The sequence below is a fragment of the Lepidochelys olivacea genome (assembly GCF_965140295.1).
Source record: "Lepidochelys olivacea isolate rLepOli2 genome assembly, chromosome: 1".
Classification (NCBI taxonomy): Eukaryota; Metazoa; Chordata; order Testudines; family Cheloniidae; genus Lepidochelys; species Lepidochelys olivacea.
Window position 1 is genome coordinate 294,761,973 of NC_140411.1, and position 25,188 is coordinate 294,787,160.

Here is a 25,188-nt window from a genome sequence, read left to right on the forward strand (position 1 = left end):
CAGTACTCAAGTGCACACATCCCTCTGGAGTGCAAACCCAAAATTATACCATCTTGTGCTGCACAGCGTAAGCTCATGAAATTTGCCCTCTTCCTCAATGTGGAGAGAGACATGCAACAGCTTTTGCACCCCAGTTATGAATTCCACACTCTGGGTTTTAGATAAAACAAAAACAAGTTTATTAACTACAAAAGATAGATTTTACATGATTATAAGGGATAGCAAACAGATCAAAGTAGATTACCCAGCAAATAAAGCAAAACACAATCTAAGATTAATATACTAAATAAATTGGTTACAAGTGGCAAATTCTCACCCAAACTGATGTTTTAGGCAGATTGCAGAGACTTGCTTGCAGCTTAAAACTCCAGATATTCCTTTTACAGGCCAAACACCCTCTAGCCTGGGCTCAGCCCTTCCACCACAGCTCAGTCTTTTTGTTTCTTGGGTGTTTCCAGCAGCCTTCTTTCTTGGGTGGGGAGTTAGTGAAAAATGAACCCGATGATGTCATTCCTCTGCCTTAAATAGGCTTTGCATATGGCGGGAATCATTTGTCTCCCAGTTTGATTACCACCCCGGTCAGGGGAAAAACACTAATATTATTATGGAGTTCAGTACCAGGTAACTTGGTCACATGTCCCACATGTCCCATAACTCAGAGGCTGTTTGTAACGTTCTCAGGAAAGCTTCCCCGGTGGGAGATGAGCATCTTTTAATACCTGTTGTTCTCCCTAATGGTCCATTGACTTGTTTCCAGCCAGCCCGCTGGACTGATTGCATTCTGTCTGGTGAGTGTTCCCCATGTGTAAACAGAATTTGTAGTACAGATACGTACTCAATATTCAGATGCAGAAATGATACATGCATACAAGTAGTATAATCATATTCAGTAAATTATAACCTTTCCAATTATATCTCTCACATGCCTTATCTTGCACAAAATACATCATAATTATGCCATACTCATATCACAACAATATCTCTATGAAGAATATGGGGGCATACACTATATCCACTGGATCACCCTTCACGACCATGCCCTCAAAGAATTCTAATAGGTTGAAGAGGCATGATTTTCCTTTGCAAAAACCTTGTTGACTCTTCCCCAACATATCGTGTCCATCTATATATCTGATAATTGTGTTCTTTACTATCATTTCAACCAGTTTGCCTGGTACTGAAGCTAGGCTTGCTGGCCTGTAATTGCCAGAATCGCCTCTTGAGCCTTTTTAAAATATTGGTGTCACGTTAGCTATCCTCCAGTCATTTTGTATAGTTATATTACCATTGGCAAAGTATGTGTTGTGTCCCTCTCTGTGGATTGGTCCACACAGAGGATAACAGCCTAGTTCTGCTATTGATTTCTCCAAGTAGATTAAGCCTGTGCTGAGGTTCTTAAGACCCTTGGTTCAAACCCTACTGACCATCTTATAAGGAAAAAATTGTATATAAATAAAGGCTGTGTTATAATGGATATATACAAGGGAAGAATTATGATTGCATGGGGAATCTTATTTTTTTCCCTTTTCTAACTTTTCAGTTGCTTGATTTTAAAACCTTACTGTTTAATATAGTTTAATGTAACATATAAAATTCTCACAAATTAGTGAGAGAAGCCTGGAAAAATTGTAGCTGTTGAAATTATGTTGCTAAACGTGTTTAAATGTGGATAATGTGTTAATTTTGTTGTTGTATTTGTATTACATGCATTTTGGTTAAAGGGAGCTCTCCCTTTAGGAACAGAGTTGAAACTGAAATTATATGTATAAATGGAGTATGGGTAAAGGAATAGGGACTGTACTGTGGTTGAGGATGGGTGGATATTCTGTTTTGTGGCTGATGAGTGAGAAAGAAGGAGTTTTTTTTAATGAGTGGGGTTTTGAGAAACATTTAGATTTATTTTACAACTGGTATTAATATCATTAAACACAAGATATGTACACTAGAAACCTGAATGATGTGACCTTTTATTGTACCTTCATCCTCCCATCTCCATTTTCCTTCTTATTTATTTGTTGCTATCCACTGCTTTGTATTGTGTACTTAGACTGCAAGTTCTTCCAGGTAGGAACTATTTTATCATGTGTACAATACCTAACACAATGGGTCCTCATTGCAGATCGAGGCACTGCTGTTAGGTAAGGAAGCCTCTGAAAAATCCTGAGACATCTTGGAATTCTAGCAAAGATTGTTAATTTGATAAAAGTGTTATATGATGAGACTGTGTGCTGCTTCAGGGTAGAGAGTGGAAACCTGGAATGGTTTAAGATTGTCACTGATATAAGGCAAGGTTGTGTGCTATCCCCACTTCTTTTCTGCATTGTCATTGACTTGCTGGTGAGAAGAGCCATGGCTGCTGCTGAAGACACTGGTATTGTATGGGCAAAATATAAGCTCTGAGAGCTAGACGTAGTCATACTGGATACCAGGTTGGGTGGAATGAAAAGACTCTTTATAAGTATACAAGCAGAAGCTGCTAAAGTGGAATTTTGCATCAGTATCCAGAAAAGTAAGATCATAGAGATATGAGAGAATGCTGTCAATTGTGGCAGATTTGAGATTGATCGAGAAGAGTATGAAAGAGTTGATGATTTTGTCTTTGAAGTACAATATCTGCTAATGGCCAGCTCACAAAGTGAAAGCCAGAATCGGAAAAGCCAGTGAATCATTTTCCTGTTTGTCAAATATCTGGAAAAGTAATAAGATACACCTATACACTAAAATGAGATTAAACAACACTTATTGTCTTCCCAACACTACACCTCAGAAATGTGGCAGATAGTGGAAGTCCATAATAGGAAGATGAATGCATTTCACCAGCTTTATTTAAGAAATACTTGGGCATTTATGGGTCAGCAGCCTGTGGACTCAACAGTCAGACAGAGATGGCTACTCCAAGGCAGATGGTAGGAAAAGAAGGCATAGAGGACAAAGAATGACTTATTGAAAGATGATTGAAAAGGATGCTGTTGTCATGGACATGACTTATGATGGAGTCAAGCACCTAGCTCTGGACAGACAACAGTGGGAAAAATGGGTTACCTCTAGATTCTAAGACTAAGTAAGGCTGACTTATATAAAGAGTCACTTTTAGTCATGTGATACTTGCTTTTATTTCTGGAACAGGCTGAGTACCTCAGCATCTATTTATGACAATAATCAATACTCCTGGTGCTGCTAAAGTGGCTGGGTGTGTGGGGTTTCGGGGGGTGGAGGGGGGGGGCAGGGTTGGAAGTATACTCTAAAAACAGTCAACAAACTAGGAAGAAATGCCAGCCTGGCAGAATGCAATGAACAGGAAAAAATAAGCAATGATTGGTGGGAATGAGGGGAAAGAAACTTACACGTGGGGCCAATTATCTCAGTTACAGGCATGCCACCCCATTGATTTCAATGGGATTGCAATTATGTACATAAGGGCAGAAGCTGGCACTGTATCTTTCATAAAGGAGCCACCCTGTTTGAGTAAAAGGCAGCAGAACTGTACTTAGCCTGCTCTGATTGAGGGGATCATTTTAAACTGAACCTCATCCACAAAGCAGGGAGTAGGTATGTCAAAGCCTGATAGAGATGGGATGGGAGTGTGGATGGTGCCTAAAGAGTCCTAGACACTATTTGACTGTCCCCTTACCGGTGTTTAAAGACATAGTTGATTAGACTCAACTGAGAGTCACAGTTTCTGTTCAAAAAAAGAAAAGGAGTGCTTGTGGCACCTTAGAGACTAACAAATTTATTTGAGCATAAGCTTTCGTGAGCTATAGCTCACTTCATCGGATGCATTCAGTGAAAAATACAGTGGGGAGATTTTATATACACAGAGAACATGAAACAATGGATGTTACCATACACACTGTAATGAGAGTGATCAGGTAAGGTGAGCTGTTACCGGCAGAAGAGAGAAAAAAAGAAAAAAAAAACACTTTTGTAGTGATAATCAAGGTGGACCATTTCCAGCAGTTGACAAGAACATGTGAGGAACAGTGTGTGGGGGGGGGGGGGCAGGAATAAACACGGAGAAATAGTTTTATTTTGTGTAATGACACATCCACTCCCAGTCTTTGTTCAAGCGTAAGTTAAAGGTGTCCAGTTTGCAAATTAATTCCAGTTCAGAAGTCTCTCGTTGGAGTCTGTTTTTTAAGGTTTTTTGTTGAAGAATTGCCACTTTTAGGGCTGTAATCAAGTGACTAGAGAGATTGAAGTGTTCTCCGACTGGTTTTGAATGCTATAATTCTTGACATCTGATTTGTGTCCATTTATTCTTTTACGTAGAGACTGTCCAGTTTGACCAATGTACATGGCAGAGGGGCATTGCTGTCACATGATGGCATATATCACATTGGTAGATGTGCAGGTGAACAAGCCTCTGATAGTATGGCTGATGTGATTAGGCCCTATGATGCTGTCCCCTCAATAGATATGTGGACACAGTTGGCAACGGGCTTTGTTGCATGGATAGGTTCCTGGGTTAGTGGTTCTGTTGTGTGGTGTGTGGTTGCTGGTGAGTATTTGCTTCAGGTTAGGGGGCTGTCTGTAATCAAGGTCTGGCCTGTCTCCCAAGATCTGTGAGAGTGATGGGTCGGTCCTTCAGGATAGCTTGTAGATTCTTGATGATGTGTTGGAGAGGTTTTAGTTGGGGGCTGAAGGTGATGGCTAGTGGCATTCTGTTATTTTCTTTGTTGGGCCTGTCTTGTAGCAGGTAATTTCTGGGTACTCTTCTGGCTCTGTCAATCTGTTTCTTCACTTCAGCAGGTGGGTATTGTAGTTGTAATAACGCTTGATAGAGATCTTGTAGGTGTTTGTCTCTGTCTGAGGGGTTGGAGCAAATGCAGTTGTATCGTAGAGCTTGGCTGTAGACAATGGATCGTGTGGTGTGGTCTGGATGAAAGCTGGAGGCATGTAGGTAAGTATAGCGGTCAGTAGGTTTCTGGTATAGGGTGGTGTTTATGTTTCAGTTTCTGTTCAGTGATTACCAGAGGTAAATCACTGACAAGCAGCTCTAGGGGCTATGCCTTAGACCTGGTGTAGGGACTAGTAGCGAAATGAAAGGAAATGCAGAGGTTGTACTGGCAGTGAGGTTTCCTGCTGCCCAGTTAAATCATTGTATTGTTAAGAGAATCCCCTAGAACCTTGGCCTTGTTGCTGCCAACTCCACCTGGCAGAAGGGTTACATAATTATTATGATAATTAGTCCCAAGGGTCTAGTTAAATCTTGTCCTAGGTCAATCTATTTTGTTGAGTTAAATTCATCCTGCAGTTTCATTTGACTACAACATTCTTCACTTCCACTTCTAAACTGTAATGCTGCGTTCTACCTGTCTCTACACAGAGGGGCTGGCTCTGCTCTTTAACCCCTGAGTGGCTGCATTTATGGTGGTTTATCTCAGTTACTCTAGATTTACACCTGTCCCAACTTTATCATGGTGGAAAGATATATATACACATACATTCATACGAGACACTTTATTTACTAAAGGGCTGCACACTTCATTGGTTATGAAGGTCAAACTGGGAGGAGCTGGAATACAGTCTCTACTCCCGAACATGTAGCAATTTTTCAGGACACTGCCACTAAATCTAAATTTTTATTGTGATGTCATCTAAGCCACTTCTCTCCTTCTCTTTGTTGTTTTATCAGCAGTTTCTTCTTAAAAGTGCCCATTTGGTGCTCCAGGCAGAGGAATCTCTCTGCTTGTAACACCAAGTGGACATCATTTAGATTAACTAAAACAGCTTTCACTGGACGAAGGTAAATGACCTTGCCTGAGCCAGGTATAGTGTGGCGGGAGCTCCAGTGCAAATCTTCAGTATCATTCCTACTCAGCCAGTATAACTCCTGATCTGCAGTATTTGCCCACTCCAGGCTTGAAATCCAACATACACCTGCCATTCTGTCAAAGCACCTCTATGCTGAACTGAAGTTTCATTTGCTGTCTCATTTCAACCAATGGGATTGAAGTATGCAAATGAATTGGAGGCAGAAAGTGCTACTTAGTTTACCTTAACTGATCTCTCTCATTATAGTGTGTATGGTAACACCCATTGTCTCATGTATAAATATCTTCTTACTGTATGTTCCATTCTATGCATCCGATGAAGTGGGCTGTAGCCCATGAAAGTTTATGCTCAGATAAATTTGTTAGTCTCTAAATTGCCACAAGTTCTCCTGTTCTTTCTACTTAGTTTAGTTACTGCTGATGTCACAATGTCACTTTCTCTGCAACATGAAATGAGCGCTGTGTGGAAGTCAGGCTTTTACAATGTTTTGGTTTTCTGATTGTCACCCAAATCAAGAGTTCTTCCCATTGATGCCCAGAATATTCCCTTAAAGTTTGGAATTGATCGGGCACAGTCTTCAAATGTTATGTTACAGAAAGAGAAATGCCACTGAGTTGAGTGGTAGGCATCACTTGACACAGACAATTATGTTATAGGTGTTCTAAGCAATTGATATACTGAAAGATCTCATGCCCTGGGTTATCCGGGTATACAGTGGCCCTGAAGCCAAAGTGTTAGAGCTAAATTCCCCCCTCAGTTACAACTAAAAATGTACTTAAGTCACTGGATTTGCACTGCCATATTATTTGGTATTTAGTTCAGTCCATTGCTGTAATTTTGAGAAGGAGACACTATTTTTCATATATATAGCTGTGATTCAACCTCTTGGTTAAGTTCAAAACTCAGCTTTAAATATAGAGCTTCAATTGGTGCCTCCACTCAGTGTGTGTGTTTGTGGATTAGACTGGCATAATTCATTTTAATATATAATTGACATTGATAATATCAATGTTTATTTTAAGCATTTTTTTAAAAAATATCTCTTTAAATTTTCACAGTTGTGGAAGGTTATGGGAGGGGTCAGACAATCACTAGTTATTGACAGTAGACATTGAAATTTTAAAATGTAAAGCTTTATAACCTTTAAATCACAAATTGTCAAAAATCGTATGTCAAAATGTTGAAAAATCCTTATACTCTAAGTTCTCAAGGAGCATTTTTCTTACTTTGCTTATCTGTAAATTTTGAGAATCATCAATGAAAATATTTTGTTGGTTGGTGCTTGGTGAAATCTACATTTACAAATAAAAATGTAGTCCTTCCAAACCTAATTATAGATGAGTAGTCCCATTGCTTTCAATTTAGCCTGGAATCATTGATCATATTCGAGAGAGATGTCTTGTAGGTGTATCAAGACTAAATGAATGTAAGTTTGGGATTAAAAGATTCTAAGACAAGTAATGGGATCCCTGTAGAATAAATTTTTCAGAACAGGTAAATGCAGCAGAAGTCAGGCCCACAGTGAACTTCTATGTGCATTTTGCTTGTTGACTGTATAGGTTACACTGATGAGCCAGAATTTGAATACTATTGTGAAATCCCTAAACAAATCCTATTTTAAGTAAAAAAGAATGCAGCATTTTACTTTGTCTTATGCCATGGTATTTGGTACCGTGAAGTACTGTCTGACGCGTGAATGGGTCTGAATCGTGATTCTGTAGGTAAATATTGTCCTGTTTAGAATAAAATAAATAAAACCACACAGAAGGGGAAATTACTGTCAAATGATACATTTCATCTTATGTCATCAAATCCACATGAAATTTAACCTGTGGGAGTGGTTTTATTTAGGTCAGTGTTCTATATCAGGAACAGGAAATGTTTATTCCAGATTCCATACAAACATGTTTTTACAGCTCTTGGAGGTGCAGAACACAGCACACTGCTTGTAACCACAGTAATAGACTTAAATGTGAAAAAAAAAGTGTTTCCTGCCTCACATAGAATTTGAGGCAGCTGCCAGTTGTCAGCTGAAGCAAGTAGACCATCAATAGAAGTATGGAAGATAAATAGAAAAGCAATCTAGAAACCCGGGAGACATAGTAAACCTCCTTCAGGTAGGTCACTCAAGTAGGTCACTGATCAACTCAATTCCACAACTCTGTGTTACATCTACTGCTGAAAGGACAGCAGCAGTTTTACTGTTCATGCCTGTCAGCTCTAGAATGATATTCAACATACTGTTGGAAATGCTGTTTGACATGTTCAATTACAAAAATCACTGACACAGTAAAGTGAAGAAGGATCATACCCATAAATGACATCTGACCAAAATCTCAATCACAGTGACCCCACACTCAATTATAGTTGATAGAATACAAAACAACACACAACCCAAGGCATACAAGTTTTATTATATGCATATTGTTAGTACAGCAATCACAAAAGAGTATTCATGTCACAGAAGTGTTACTGATGATGATCCTCAGAGGAGCACATGATATCATCTGTTCTTGGTGTAACTCGCATTCTTCTTCAGAGAGTTGAGTATAACTTCGTTTTTTCCCCAGTGTGAGCCACAAAAGCAAGAGGTTCTCCTTGATGATTAGAAGAATCTGATGGTATTAACTATACAGTTAAAAGAGTAATACAACATATATTCAATCACCATTCAAAATCTCTGACTATGAAGAACACTGATCTCACACATGCATTCTTAACAACTGAATCATTGATAAATAATCTTGCTGGATCATTAGATGGCATGACCGAGTTGTAGGGAAATAAAGTTAGGAGAGTTCTAATGAGAGTGAGTGCCAAAGAAAAGTCTGTAAATGGCCCCCTTCCAATAAAGAAGTGCGAGAATGAATCCATTGCCATCTGTCTTTATTTTGTTAATCCACTCAGGTGGACACCAAAAACTGGCTGAAGGTACTGAGATGTGAACACTTAATGGCAAAATTCTGTGGAGATGAACAAAAAATAAAAGACTACTGCCCGATTTGTTAGAAAGTGATTTTAAAAATCTATGTGTACAATAAAAAAGTTATGAATCATGTAGATTTATGCTGAAGGATGATAATCTGGAGATATATCAGTTAAATATATTTTAAATGTTAACCTGTGTCATTTTCTTGTTATTCAGAGGAAGAACACTTAACCAAAAATAGCATTGTATCTTATATCAGACACAATACAAATTAACAATTATGTAAGAGTATCTGGTGTTTAAAAAGACTTCATATGCTTTAATTACTTCCATATGTAGTTCCAAAGAGGATGGCATGTATAAAAAGTAACCCATTTACATACTCCAAATTGGGGAAAGTCCTAGTTGCTTACTGCCTATTGCTTTAAATGTATCTTTAATACAGTAACTCCACCGCCTGCTTTTTCCACTGCTTGCAGGAAGAGCAGCCCATTGCAGCTAGCTGGTGGGGGCTTGGAACCAGGGTGGACCGGCAGCCCCCCTATCAGCTCCCCATTCCCCTAAGTTCCCTGTATGGCAGACGCCCAGCAGGCTATCAATTGCTGGCAGTTTAGCTGTCCCTCCCCCCACTGCCATATGCTACCCCTGCCCTCTGCCTTGGAGCTGCTCCCTGAGCCTTCTGTTTGCTGGGGAGGGGGGAAGAAGAGGGGCTAATGTCAGGGTCTCCTCCTCCCTCCTGCTCCTGCACCCCGCTTACCCCAGCTTCCATAGAGCAGGGGGGGCACACGACAGGGCTTAGGATGGAGGGAGCTTCCTGGCAGTAGCTGCCATCTCAGCTTGCTTAAAAAGTTAAAGAAGAAGAATGCGAGTTACACCAAGAACAGATGATATCATGTGCTCCTCTGAGGATCATTATCAGTAACACTTCTGTGACATGAATACTCTTTTGTGATTGCTGTACTAACAACTTTTTAACTTAAAAAGGCAGTGTACTTAAGAGTGGGGTCAGCATACTTAAAGGAGCAATGCACGTCTCTCTCTCACACACAGGATGTGTGTCTCTGTCTGCCATGCTGTCTCCCCTCCCTCCATCCCTGCTGCCTTGTAGAGTGTGAGGCTACATTACCAACAATAAAGAAAAGGAGTACTTGTGGCACCTTAGAGACTAACCAATTTATTAGAGCATAAGCTTTCGTGAGCTACAGCTCACTTCCTCAGATGCTGTAGCTCACGAAAGCTTATGCTGTAATAGGTTAGTCTCTAAGGTGCCACAAGTACTCCTTTTCTTTTTGCGAATACAGACTAACACGGCTGTTACTCTGAAACCTGTCATTACCAACAATGAGTTAACCCTTGAGGGCTCAGCTGATTGCTAGTTCATCATTTAGCAGTAAGGCATCCCTTGGGAAATATCCCACCCTCTGACTTCATAGAATCATAGAATATCAGGGTTGGAAGGGACCTCAGGACATCATCTAGTCCAATCCACTGCACAAAGCAGGACCAATCTTCAGTTTTTGCCCCAGATCCCTAAATGGTCCCCTCAAGGATTGAACTCACAACCCTGGGTTTAGCAGGCCAATGCTCAAACCACATAGCTATCCCTCCCCCTCACCACCTCAACCAAGCTTCACAATCATCATCGCTGTGTACCAGTATTAAATTGTTTGTTTAAAACTTACACTGTGTGTGTGTGTGTGTATATATATATATATATATATATATATATATATACACACACATATATACACACACAATATAGTCTTTTGTCTGGTGAAAAAACTTTCCCTGGAACCTAACCCCCACTATTTACATTAATTCTTATGGGGAAATTGGATTTGTTTAACATCGTTTCACTTAAAGTCGCATTTTTCAGGAACATAACTACAATGTTAAGCGAGGAGTTACTGTATACCCCTGAACAATAAATAAATACTATGTTTATGTACATTCATATTTTCAAATATTGACTAAAGATGTTTTATCCTAGACTTCTCATTGCATGACCAATTTAAATAAGCAAATGCCAAAAAATCAGAGTTAACATGAAAGTAGAAACCTTAATTTTTACATTATGCTGATATTTTGGGGGCTGATTCTCTGAATAAATCTTGCCAATTTATTCTTTTACGTAGAGACTGTCCAGTTTGACCAATGTACATGGCAGAGGGGCATTGCTGGCACATGATGTCATATTCATTTTCTTTGTTGGGCCTGTCCTGTAGTAGGAAAGAAAATAACAGAACACCACTAGCCATCACCTTCAGCCCCCAACTAAAACCTCTCCAACGTATCATCAAGGATCTACAACCTATCCTGAAGGACAACTCATCACTCTCACAGATCTTGGGAGCCAGGACAGTCCTTGCTTACAGACAGCCCCCCAACCTCAAGCAAATACTCACCAGCAACCACACACCACACAACAGAACCACGAACCCAGGAACCTATCCTTGCAACAAAGTCCATTGTCAACTGTGTCCACATATCTATTCAGGGGACACCATCATAGGGCCTAATCACATCAGCCACACTATCAGAGGCTCGTTCACCTGCACATCCACCAATGTGATATATGCCATCATGTGCCAGAAATGCCCCTCTGCCATGTTCATTGGTCAAACTGGACAGTCTCTACGTAAAAGAATAAATGGACACAAATCAGACGTCAAGAATTATAACATTCAAAAACCAGTTGGAGAACACTTCAATCTCTCTGGTCACTCGATTAGAGACCTAAAAGTGACAATTCTTCAACAAAAAAACTTCAGAAACAGACTCCAACGAGAGACTGCTGAATTGGAATTAATTTGCAAACTGGATACAATTAACTTAGGCTTGAATACAGACTGGGAGTGGATGGGTCATTACACAAAGTAAAACTATCCCCCCTCCTCCCACCCCACCCCCGGCTGTTCCTCAGATGTTCTTGTCAACTGCTGGAAATGGCCCACCTTGATTATCACTACAAAAGGTTTTCTCTCTTCCCCCCACCCCCCGTCTCTCCTGCTGGTATTAGCTCATCTTAAGTGATCACTTTCCTTACAGTGTGTATGGTAACACCCATTGTTTCATATTCTCTGTGTATATAAATCTCCCCACTGTATTTTCCACTGCATGCATCAGATGAAGTGAGCTGTAGCTCACGAAAGCTTATGCTCAAATAAATTTGTTAGTCTCTAAGGTGCCACAAGTACTCCTTTTCTTTTTGCTAACCTTTTTTGTACAGGAAAAAGTTGTTATTTTTTAAAATATGTCAGCATTCCAGCTAACTTTTTCTCCACTCAAAATATAAGCAAAAATTTCCAGCCATAGAAATTCTTTGCCCCAAAAGTGAATATTTTGTCAAAGCTACAAAGATTAGTAGTAATTGTTTTGTAATTTTAACCATTATAAGTCACTATAATGGTGAATCAAGATTACATATGTAACAGCTAAACATGAGAAAGTGGCATCAAGGGCTATTCCTGTGGTTTTTTTTTATTTTCAGAATGATACTCTACATTTATACTCTGCTTAGAGTTGTAACAATATGTTTATACAAATTGTTGAGATACTTTATGATTAAACAGAGACCAAAACTACTCAAGAAGTAAAATCAAAGGTCTCTCTCCCTGTGCTCTGTCGCTGTAATTGACATCAGCAGAGACACTTCAGCAGGGTGTCCCAGTTTAATTGCAAGGAAGCTGATGGCAGGATGTTCTCTGAACTTTGGATCCCCTATTAGGGCTGGCCACAACACAGAATTTCCGTTCCATGGAAAATTCTAAACTTTCAACAACAGAAAGTTGCTCATTGGAACAAAATCTTGTGATTTTGAAGTTTCCTGTAGAATGGGGAGGGGGGGGTTCCAAATTTTTTTGTTTTGAAAAATTGAAGTGACATTCCATTTAGACTTCAAAAAAAAATGGATGAGAGTCCCCAAGCTTCCCAGAGGTCTGGCTGCCCACCTGGTGGGGTATGCAGCAGCTGGGAGCCTGTAAACCCTGACAGTCCCAGCTTGAGCCTGTGCTGCCGGGCTTCCAGCTGCATAGCAGGGAGTGTGGAAGCCCTGAGAGCCCTAGTGCTCATAGGGCTTCCAGGGTCACAGCTCAGAGGCAGCGTGCTGAGCAGAAGAGCTTTCAGAAAACTTGCCTAGATCCACTGGACAATCCAGTAAAACTGATACAGTCCCGGAAAAGATTTCAACAAATCACCATTTTCTGACAGAAAAACATTCTGTCAAAATGTCTGACTGGCTTTCTTTCATCCCTCTCTGCCTTGGTCTCTTGACATCTGAACACACTGTAAAGCTTATCTATCTGTCTAATCTTTTGGGGAAGGGACAATTGTGCTGCCAGTATGGATTTTTGTTTATTTTCAGCTTGGTCATTTTTTCCTAAAGGGGGTAAGTGAAATTATTGGATCTGCAATTAATAAGAATTATATGTATTTTAAATTGTCAGATGTGCCTTTATCCTAGGAAAGACCCTTTTCATTTTTAAGAAATCAAAGTAGATAAATAATGTCAGTGCAAGATATTAGGGTGAAACACTATGACTCCATATCAAGTGTCTTCCCTTTTTATTCCTCCTGACAACAGCAAAAGCTTTAACAAAGGAGTGTTTGCACATACACTAATCCAAACTCCTAATTAAGGTGAGCAAATTATTCTTTTGATGCACCCAATATCCTTGACTCATCAAGGTAACAAGTGGAATGATAAATCAACTCTCAAATTCAAAGTAACTTGGAATAAACGCTAATTAGGACATCTGCTATAAACAATCATTCTTCAAAGGGAACATTTAAATTTCTTATTCACTGCATTCAAAGTACAATAATATATAAAATGAATCATAGAGAGAGGAACTGTACATCTTGCCTCCATGTCTTTATTTAAATTCATGATTTTCCCCACAAGTCACTGGGTGATAATCACAATTTCCCCCCTCATAAAATAGTGGGCCAAATCTTCAGCTGATGTAAACTGATGTAGCTCCTTTGAAATGTGGCATATTTGGCTCACTATATTTTGCACACTTCAAACAAACAGTCTCAACCTTACATGAGTTTGTTTTCCTTAATGGTGAGGTCAAGAAAATGGAGTTTTCTTGTAATTTAAAAGTCACGAGTTTGTAAAAGAGATTTAAGATATAGCAAAATGTTTAAATTTTTCCTTCAGAAGAACCCCCAGAGGGTGAATTCTGGAGAAGAAATCTCTGTAAAGTTCTTCCTTATGGAGTTTCCCCACATTGTTCCATTGTGAGGCATAACAGGAGTGGAGTTTAACCTCCCTTGTGGGGCAAGCGGCAGGCTACTCACCCAAACCCATTGCCTTCCAAGAGATATGCAGCAGGGTAGGGCATGTGCTCTGAAGTCCTGTGCCTCTGCAGGTGCTCTGGTGTCTGGCATCCTTCTGCCCCACTGCACCCTCCCTAATCTTTGGCAACATGGCTCTATTGAACCTGCACTACCAGGGACATGCCATGGCCACAGCAGCTGCCAGGACTCCTGGGGTGTGCTTTGTGAAAAACCTTCTGCCATGAAGATCTGTGGGGCTACGGATGATGTCCATCTGCCCAGTCCAAGGTCCACCCAGTCTTCTGCTTTCCTAGAGTTAATCCCAGATCTAAGGCTTTCCCTCTGCAACACCCAGCATGATGAGGTGCTACAGTCAATAAAACAGTTCATACTCCAGGACTGGCCACATTGCAAAGAGCAAATGCTAGAGGAGGTTACCCCCTACTACCAGGAGAGTGATTAGCTTCATGTGTGCAAGATGGGATTTTGTTTACAAATAACTGAGCATCAGTCCCAGCAGATTTAAAAGCTGACATCATGAGACAGATACATGCTTCACACCTGAGCCTGAGATGAGCAAGGGATGTATCTACTGGCCAGGCATGGATGCCCAACTGAGAGTGCACGTGAAATAGTTTTAGATGAACAATGAAAGGAAACTGTATAGCCTCATTAAATTTCAAACTCAACCCTGAGAAAAAGTCAGAACAGACCTGTTCACTGTTTTTTATATGACAGGAAGTATATGGTTATAGTAGATTATTAGTCCAATTTCTGGAATTGGACTGTCTGGAGGAAACTCAGGCAAGAACTGTGATCCAGAAATGAAGGCACATTTTTTGCAAGGTATGATATGCCCAACATGCTGTGCTCAGACAACAGGCCACAGTACAATGAGAAGAAATTAAACGATTCAATGCCAAATAGGAATTTGAGCGCAAGATGTCTTCTTTTGGGTATTCACAAAACAACAGGTAGGCAGAGTTTTCAATTAAAAGAGCCCAGGGTCTGATGGAAAAGGCAAAACAGACAGGAAGGGAGTCACTACATAGCAGTTTTGGACCATTGCAACATATCCTTCCAAAGGCCAGATAGTAGTCCAGCACAGAGATTTATGGGCTGGAGAACCAAGACCGACGACGGATGCTGCAGCCCTGCAGAGGAATGACGGACAGTACACAGGATCAGTTAAGAAAACATCAGCACAAACTGCAACAAAGAAACCAAGGACCTGAATCCACTGTGCACAGATGAGCAGGTCTTGATTCAACCAACAAATAGCCACACAAAGCAATGGCAAGAGGCAACCATCCAAGCTTCAGCAGGACACAGGTCATATGTGGCAGCTACAGACTCAAAACAGCCGTGGAAATTAAATCAAAGATAACTGTGTAGTAGTAGCAGACAGCTGGCACATCTGGACAGATGGACCGGGGCCATGATTAAGATCAGCCTGAGCCATCATCTGGCCTGATGTAGCAAAGTCAGAAAAAAGTAAGAATATTAGCAAGAGAGAGGACCAACAGGATGCCAATCAGCAGAACGAAGGCAGCAACGGGGTGGAGGCAAGTCTCCCATCAACAGCAAAAACACAAACAAGAAGTGGGAGACTGCTTTGAAGACCAGCACTCTTGAAGGACTATGTCTCTATGATGGGCTATGTACTAATAACCTGTGACCCCAACAGGTCAGAAAACATAACAGTAGTTGTTAAAAGGAAAGTGTAATTGTGATGGGTTGCCCCCCACTCCAGGGTGCCACCTGATACACTGGGGTCCTACTGAGCCCACCCATTCCACCAGCCTGGGCTCCCTCTCCCTGTCCTGCTGTGCCAAGCCTTCAAGCCTCCACTCAAACACTCACAGGTAGGTCCACACCCAGCTGCAAAAGGACACAGACACTCAGATCAGTTCCACGTGGGAAGACTCAGCTCGGGGATTGCCCGGCACTCAAGGGCACATCCCCTCTAGAATGTAAACCCAAAATTGTACTGTTTTGAACTGCACAGAAATCTATACAGCGTAAGCTCATGAAATATGCCCCCTCCCTCAATGTGGAGAAATATATGTACAGCTCCCCCCCCAGTTATGAATTGCACAAACTGGGTTTTATAAAACAAAACAAGTTTATGAACTACAAAGGATAGATTTTAAGTGGTTATAAGGGATAGCAAACAGATCAAAGCAGATTACTGAGCAAATAAAACAAACAGGCAAACTAAGCTTAACTAAAGAAACTGGCTACAAATAGTAATTCCTCACCCTAAATGTTGTTTTAAGCAGGTTATAAAATTTCTTTGTGGACAGACAGCTCTTGCTTGCAGCTTAAAACTCCAGGTATATCCTTCAAGGGTCAGACACCATTTCTAGCCTGGGTTCAGTACACCCACTGCTTCCCCTTTGTCTTTGTTTCTTAGATTTTTCCAGTGGATATCCTGGGTGGAGAGTCAATGAAGAATGAACCAAGATTAACTCACTCCCCAGCCTTAAATAGGATTTGCATATGCTGGGAATTCTTTGTTTCCCAGTTTGACCACCAGCCCCTCTTACTGGAAAAACACTAGAAGTGCAGGATGGTGTCCAGTACTAGATGACATGATCACCTGACCCTGCAGTGTCAAAGCAGCATCCCAGGAAACTTCTCAGGAAGGAGAGAGATTAGCATCTTCACAGTCCTATTTTCCTTCCTAATGGCCCATCCAGGCTGATTGTCTACTGTCTGGTGGATGTTCCCCAGGTGCAAAACTTTAGTAATGGATACATAGTCAATATTCCTAACTTCAGATACAGAAATGATAAATGGGTACAAATAAGATAATCATATTCAGTAAATCATAACCTTTCTAATTATATCTCATATGACCCATCTTGCATAAAATACACCTTAGTTATGCTGTAGTCATATTATAACAATATTTCTATGAAGAATATGGATTGTAGCATCACAGTAGCAACCTGCATGAAATTTGGAGGGAAGAGTACAGGTTGCAAGAGGGAAGAATTTGAAGGAAGATCAGGGGGCCAATCTTGTGAGCACATGATTGGAATGCTATCTGCAGATGCAGCATCTCTGTAAAAAGTTTTTATAATAAAGAGCAAGTTTCATTTAGAAATCTGAAGTCCTTTCATAGTACTCATCGTGTTATACATGAAACAGTAAGGGCAGTGCTGCAAAGGCATCTCGTACCACTTTCTGCACAGAAAGACCACCCTAACAATAACAGAAGTATCATACCAAATATTTTTAAAACAGAAAGCATTATTCTTCACTTGAAACTCACATGTAATTCACACATCAGTGTTAATGGGAGTTGCCCGTGCATATTAAGATCATAAGATCAATAGCCCATCTAGCCCAGTATCTTGTCTCTGACATTGGCCAGTACCACAGCTTCAGGGGAGTATACAGAACAGGGCAGTTGGAGGGATGCACCAGTGTGTTCCCTCTTGGATTCTGGCAGTCATAGGTTAAGGTTGTCCCTTTAGGATTTGGTATTAAGATAAAGGAATACATCATAAATCACGGGAACTGTTCAGATCAGATTTAAAATGTGCTGTAAAGTAACTATAAAACCGGACAGTCTCTACGCAAAAGAATAAACGGACACAAATCTGACATCAGGAATCATAACATACAAAAACCAGTAGGAGAACACTTCAGCCTCTCTGGTCACTCATTAACAGACTTAAAGGTGGCAGTTTTGCAACAGAAAAACTTCAAAAACAGACTCCAAGGAGAAACTGCTGAACTTGAATTGATTTGCAAACTAGATACCATTAACTCAGACTTGAATAGAGACTGGGAGTGGCTGGGTCATTACACTAATTGAATCTATTTCCCCATGTTAAGCATCCTTACACCTTCTTGTCAACTGTCTGAAATGGACCATCTTGATTATCACTACAAAAGTTTTATTTTTCTCCTGCTGATCTTAATTAATTAGCCTCTTAGAGTTGGTCTGGCAACTTCCAGCTTTTCATATTTTCTGTATGTGTATATATCCTCTTACTATATGTTCCATTCTATGCATCTGATGAAGTGGGCTGTAGCCCACGAAAGCTTATGCTAAAATACATTTGTTAGTCTCTAAGGTGCCACAAGTACTCCTGTTCTTTTTGCAGATACAGACTAACACAGTTGCTACTCTGAAACCTATAAAGCCATACTGGGAGCATCCATAACTGGAGAATTGCTGTTGCTTAACTGAAATCCTTAGATAATTTGATGTTTCTTTCTTTAAATAAGAGGCAGGGTTTTTTAGAGCAACACTGTTCAACAGGAATTCTCATAACTGAAGTCCTTAAAGAAACATTGGCTTTTGAAATCTGCTAAGTATAATGTATTTTCTATTCAAATTGTTTATCCGCTATCCTCTTACACTGAATGACATTGTGACTGTAAAAAATTAAGGGCTTGATTCAGCAAAGATCTCCATCCTTCAAAGGGGTTTCTTGATGGCATCCATAATGTGCTAAGTATGGTATCATCATATAGGAAGACACTGTACCTGCTCTGAAGAGCAATTAAAAAGACAATAAAACAGATAAAGGGTGAGGGACAGGATGACGTATACAAAGGTCTCTTGAGGGAGTCTATTCAAATTCAAAGGTCAATTTGGTAGGCAGGAGATAGTTTAGTTATGGATAAGTAGATTAACTTTTGGGTGCCCATCAAAATACATCCTCTGAATCCTTTGAATTTTTCCCTTATGGAAAAGTGCTATAGAAATACACAGGAATGAAACCAATAGGGTTCTATAGAAGTTACTGTAAAACCTATTTCCTGATAAGTTTTAAATCATCCTGTAGAACTATAGCAAGTATATATTTTTCTGTTAAGTCCTACAGGATGTTTCTAAAATATATACGTCATGGACTGGTCCTTGGCAGAGTGCCCCCTTCAGGAACTACATGGGAAGCACCAACGTGCATCTCCAATTGCCCCCAAATGCCAGTCTAGCAGGGCTGGTGTTCAACCCTCCGGCTGAGGCCTTTTGGTCCCAGATGAAATGAACAAAACAGTCCACAGTCAGAAAATGAGGTTAAATTAAAGCATAAAGAAAAAGAAAGAAAACCTATAGGTGGTTTCAGTGAGGATATTGGCCACTCTTATTTCAGAGGTCCTTGGAAGTATCACATTCCACTCCAGTGTCCAGGTAAATCTCAGTTTCTCTCTCCTTAGTCCAGGAAGTCCGTATTTTCCTTTCTGTGAGGACAGGGGCTCTGTTGGCTGTCTGACCTCTGTCTGGGAGCTGGGCAGCTCCACAATTTGTTCCCTTCCCAAGGTTGCCCTGTCTGAGTGAAGTTTTCTCCTTTTAACTCCTCCTCCAGTCCTGGCATGATTTGCAGGAACGGAGGAGTAGGGCCACTGCAGCCCAAAGCGGCTCCTTAATTCTTTCCATGCTGGTTCTTCCATGCTGTATATCCTGTCACAACATAATTTATCATTTTCTATTAAGTTCAATGGGAGTTTCCCTGTGAACTGGTTTAACTCTTTATTAGTAATAAGATGCACAGAAAGCTGCATGCTTTGGAAGAAGTCAGTGAATTAAAATCAGGCCATTATGCCTTAACTCCCATTAACCAGCAAAGAGATCTACACATTTTTTAATAATGTATATGGGTTTTATATAAAATCAGCAAGGTCATTAAAAAAATTGCAGGAACATCTGACAATCTTTGCAGTTAGACTGACCAAACTTTTGAGTACAGCTTCATCAGGACTCTAATCCTCTAAGTACCTGCATCTTCAAAAATTGGAGCTAAATGGGTATTACAGAATTAGGGTTCCTGATAAGAGAATTTTTCTAAGAAATAACACATGATATTGTTTAACAATCTTTGCACAGAAAAAAAATATTGTATATTTGGCAATATCCCTCTCTTCCCATTCTTAATCTTTTAATCGTTGATCCCATGGGCTTACTGGCATACTGTGTACCTCAGACCCTGGCAAGTGTCTAGTAGTGTGCTTTGTGCACCATGAGCTCAGAGACAGTTCAGTAGGCACTCCAAGCGCCCTAAGTCAGATATGCTACAATGTTGTTCGGTCCCATTCAGCTTTCTGCAAACTGCCTTCAATGTCACTCTCCTCCCAGGGCCTCCCACACACCCCAGCTGGGATTCACTTATCAATCAGCCTCCCAGCTGTCTAGAACCTTCCCCATCCTGCTGTCCTATTCTGTGCAGAACAGGAGGGAGAAGAGCAGCTGATTCGCTCATTGCAGATTTATCACGCTGCCCTTGATTGATCTTTGATTACCATAGGAGCATAGGCCCACATTAGACGTTGGTAAAATATGGTTTTAAATTGAGCTTGGATGTTAGCATGAAAGATAGGCCCAAAACATGTGACCAAAAACGAATAACAGCATGAGAAAGAATAGTAATTTGTGTTAAACTTGTAGCAATCCTTGAAATACCAGTGCTATCATATTTAAGGTTTGGTCTGAGATAATAAAAATAAAGAAGACATAGTTAATTGGGTACCACGATGGGAAGGTATCTCCTGATCCTGATCCTGTTGTGAGTATTTGGCCAGTACTTATAACTGTATTATTGCTAGGATATAGAGTATAAGTGTGTAGGCACTTATATTTGTATTTGGATGTAAACACCACTGAGTGGCCTTTGAATTAATAAAGGACTGCTTTGTGGAAACTGAATCATGGTAAACCTTACCAAACTTGTTAGGGAATTTATTTCCAATAACTACTCAGCCTATTCAGCACAGTCTGTAACTTTGTCCCCTAACTGCAAGTTGTGCAGGGTAGGGGACATGCCTATCTCAGTGTTTGTACAGTACCTAGCACAATGGCACCTCAATCCTGATTGATGCCTCTGTAATATGGTAATGTGAATATTAAATAAAAATAGAAATTGGCTTGAAAAAAATAAAAAAGAGACATATGCAGTAAGTTAGATAAGAAGTTGAGAACTGCCATACTAGAATAGACCTGTGGTCTGTTTAATGCAGTGTCTGACACTGAACAATGACAGACAGTCAGAAGAAGGTATAGTCTCCACCATTCTTATAAAGTCCCTAATTATGACATGGGGAAATTTATCCTGATACTACCTGCTGATCAACATGTGCCCCGAAACATAAGGACTAGTATAAGGACTCGTCCTCAAAAATTACTACTCTAGTTAGTGTTCTGTAACAGCAAATTATATTTTTATCCATGCACACTTCTAAAAAGTGTACTCAGGGGTAAATCCTGCTCTGTGAGTGTGAAGTACCCAATAGACAGCAAAACCAGTGAGGATTCAGTATATTGGGTGATGAACAGGAGGGAGTGTGTGATAGACTAAACTCACTGCTGATGCTTCCCCTAATGACTGGATGTGGTGTAGCAGCCTATCCTCCACTGGCACCCTCTGCCGACAGCCGCTTGAGCTCTGTGGTGGTCTACTTCTCCTCATGACTGAGCCCTACGGCCAGGGACATTAGTTTTACCCCTTCCAGGGAAAACAAAGAGTCAAATAAACTAAACTCAAATAAACATAATTCCTCGACCCCTTCTTGGGCTCAGCAGGGTAGCTCTCCTGCTCTTGTGCAGAGCAACACCTACCAGGGCTCCAAATTCAACACTCCTTCTCCCTCTTGTGTCAGACAGTTTCCTCACCACTTTTTCCAGTGGACCAGTGGGAGAATCCATGCCCTCCCATTCCTCCAGGTTCCAGTCCAGGGACCCTGTGGCAAACAACTAACATCTGCTCCTTCAGACACCTTGGTGCTTCCCTGGACTTCTTCCTATCTTGACTTTCCTTCAGACCCCGTAACCATGTCTCCTCCCTAGGCTTATTATACTTCTACTTCTCTCTAGATCTTTCTTTCACATTCTAGCACCAGAGAAGCAGAGAAGACCACTTATTCTTTCTCTCCTCCAACCTCCTTCTTATCTAGGCTTCCTCCCTTTATGTTCACCCCAGCTCTGCCCACAGCTAAGCGTCATCTGTACTTGGGCCTGGCATCTGCTGGTGCAATCAGGTGTTCTGGTTGCTGTCTGTCTCCAGTTATCTCTTTCATTACCTGTATGGGGGGTACAAACCCCATCACAGAGTGTAAAAAGGGGATACAATGCAGACACCTTGCATCCCCCACATGGTTCTGTGGATCTCTGACCACACCAGTAGGGGCGTTTTGTAGGTCTGGGCAAGCTGTGGGAGGGTGGATGGGGACCTGGCTATTATATTCACAAATTCCTTGTGGCAGAGGTGATGGCTGCAGTTACCACAGAGGTTATTGTACGCACTGAAGCATGGCCTTGATATTCTAAAGGAGGATTCTTTTCTGCATAGGGCATCCCTGTGCCAAGACTGTTTACTCAGGCTTGGCACAGGTAAGAAGATGTGGTACTCAACTATTTTCTGTTTTGACAAGGAAAAAATTTTCTTCCTCCTGAATATTAAAACAATAGTTACTGTTTCTTACAACTTTCATCAAATGCTTAGCTAACCAGAGTTAGCTCTAATTGCTTTGCAGGATGTGTTGGCTTTTGCTACATATCACATAACAGTGAAGTTCATGTGCATCTTATTTACTTAAATTATCAATTCTATGGTTCTTTGAATGGCAATTTTTTTGCACTAATGCAATTGCATTTGCTGAGTAATTTCTCATATTACAACAAATGTGCAGTGAAAGCAATATTTGTTAAACAAGATCAACCTGCAGTCTTTTAGCACTGGTACAGATCACTTGAGCAATGTCTAATAAAATCTGGCATGATTTTCAAAGTAGGCTAAATAGAATTTTACATAACCTGAGCTCTGTTGATTTCTATTCATTTCCTAGTGGGAATTCTTAAAAGAAAGCTCTGATGACGGCAGTAATGCAGGCACTTGTATTGAAAAAAACCCACCCAAAACCACTTTGAGTTTGATTTGCAGCTAGTCAACAGGATACATGCTTGTAATAGTTCTATATAACAAATTAATGTGTCTTCATAAACAATGTGTAAGCTCTGTGGCCTTATGCCTCTTTGGTTGTGTAGAGGGTGGAGTTTTGCTGAAGTTTTTTCCAACAGTTTGCTGCTGATGGTGGTATTTGTATAAATAAAGTCAAAGGCACTCAGAATAGCAGATGAGTACCTTTTTACTGTTTACAATCCCAAGTAAATCAAATTCTAAGGGTACTTGTGACAAATTTCAATATTAAAAAAGAAATATAGATCCCAATTCACACTGTTCTTAGACACATAAGTAATCCCAGTTAAATCAGTGGGAATACTCATGTGCTTAATTGAAGGCACATGATTAAGTACCTCAGTCAGTGAATCAGGACCTAATTGTTTAGACTGATTTACCTTCCTTGATACACACCACAGTTGTGTCTACTTATTTTACAACAAGTTGAATCTATGTCATTTTGTCTGGCAAAGTTGTTAAATCATTGGAGTTTGTGGGTGGAACTAATTTCTTTGCAGCCCAGATGAAACAACAGATGGAATTTTGGATATAAAAATAAAATTGAACACAGACACAGAAATTCAGAAAAAGGAAGAAAGTTATTTAGTAAAGAGCACTCAAATAGTACACACTCCAAAACATGACCCTGGAAACCAGATGCTGTAATCATCTCCTATAGCTCTCTCCCCTACTCCGTTTCAGACTGATAGATTTAGGGGGCTTCATTTGTTCCATTTTTGTTAAAGATTTTGTTTACTTTTGACAGGGATCACCTATTATTTCAGAGCCCCAGTTGTATGACTTACAATATGTTATATTCTTATCACATGGCAGGGATTACTATTCACTCCCTCTAGCGACTACTGTTACACAAATCACCCCAAAGAACGTAGGGAGGAGTTGGGCCTACATATCCTGTTATGTTGAGGTCTGTATCATGAGTTGGAGCCTTGCTGAAATAAGAGTGGATAAAAAACAGCAAGAAGTCATTTTAACCTATAAAATGTGTTACAGAAACTTGTTTTTGAAAGAAAGTACAGAATGGAATCAAATAAATGATGTAAACTATATTTGTTTAAAAGACCTACCGATTGTGGCATTTCAAGGCTCATAGTGAAGCCATAGAATTGTCTTAAGAAAAGGAGTAGTTGTGGCACCTTAGAGACTAACAAATTTATTTGAGCATAAGCTTTCATGAGCTACAGCTCACTTCATCGGATGCAACAGACTCCAACGACAATTGTCTTAGTAATAGACTAAGATTTTGTTAAAATGAAAAGGGGAAGTGCATATGTGGAACCACCCGATATTTATTCTGATTGGTTCATTTTGATACAACAAAGTTACCACCCCTTTTGAACATGTTTTTCAGGGGAGCTGCTGGGCAGCTTATTTTGGAGTCATTACACTACATGTTGTTAGTAGCAGGGATCATTAGCCAGTATCACTATCCTGGCACCATCTGGAACCCAGAGATTCATTACTGGAGTCTCTTTTTCCTGATCCTAAAAGATGTTCTAAACCAACTAGACAAGGAGAGGGAACCAGACAACACCAGGTCAGTTCCAGGATCGGGAGAGGAGAAAGGTGGTTTAAAACCTTTGCTTCCTCTACTCTTCTCTTCACCAAGCTATTAAGCCTTTAAATTTTAGTCCTTTTCACTTCCTACAAGTGCCAGTGGAGTGGAATTTAATAGGATAGTAACAATGGGAGGAGATCAAGACAGAAGCCGAACTTGGAAGTAGAAAGAGAACCACAGAGGAGTGAAGACATAAGTGAAACTATGGTAAGAACTACAACATGAGGGAGGATGTAGAGGGGAGTCTAAAATAGGGCTTTCACAATATAACGAAGGTTGCAGCCTTACCAATGGTGCCTTGACCATGGTCCTGTAATATAGTTGTAGAGATTAAAAAAAAAAGAAAAGAAGCAGCTGTTAATGCTATGAATAGCATCTTGTTCAGGACTTTATTTTTGATAGCACATGAATAGAATAATGAATTCTGAGCACAGCAGAACAGCATATTAAATTAATATATATATATTTAGGTTTGTAGTTTTTAATACAAATATATATTTTGGCAACAGAACTGACAAATATATGTGTACATATAAACATAAAATTTGTCAGGTCTGTTGTCAAACATATATTTGTCTTAAAATTACAAAAATAAATGTCGCCCTATTTTTATTAATTATACTTCTCTTCTTGTAAAAACAATTGCATACTAACCTCTGTAAAGCACAATAAAATTGTAATATCAAACTATATATGCCAAGTGAAAATAT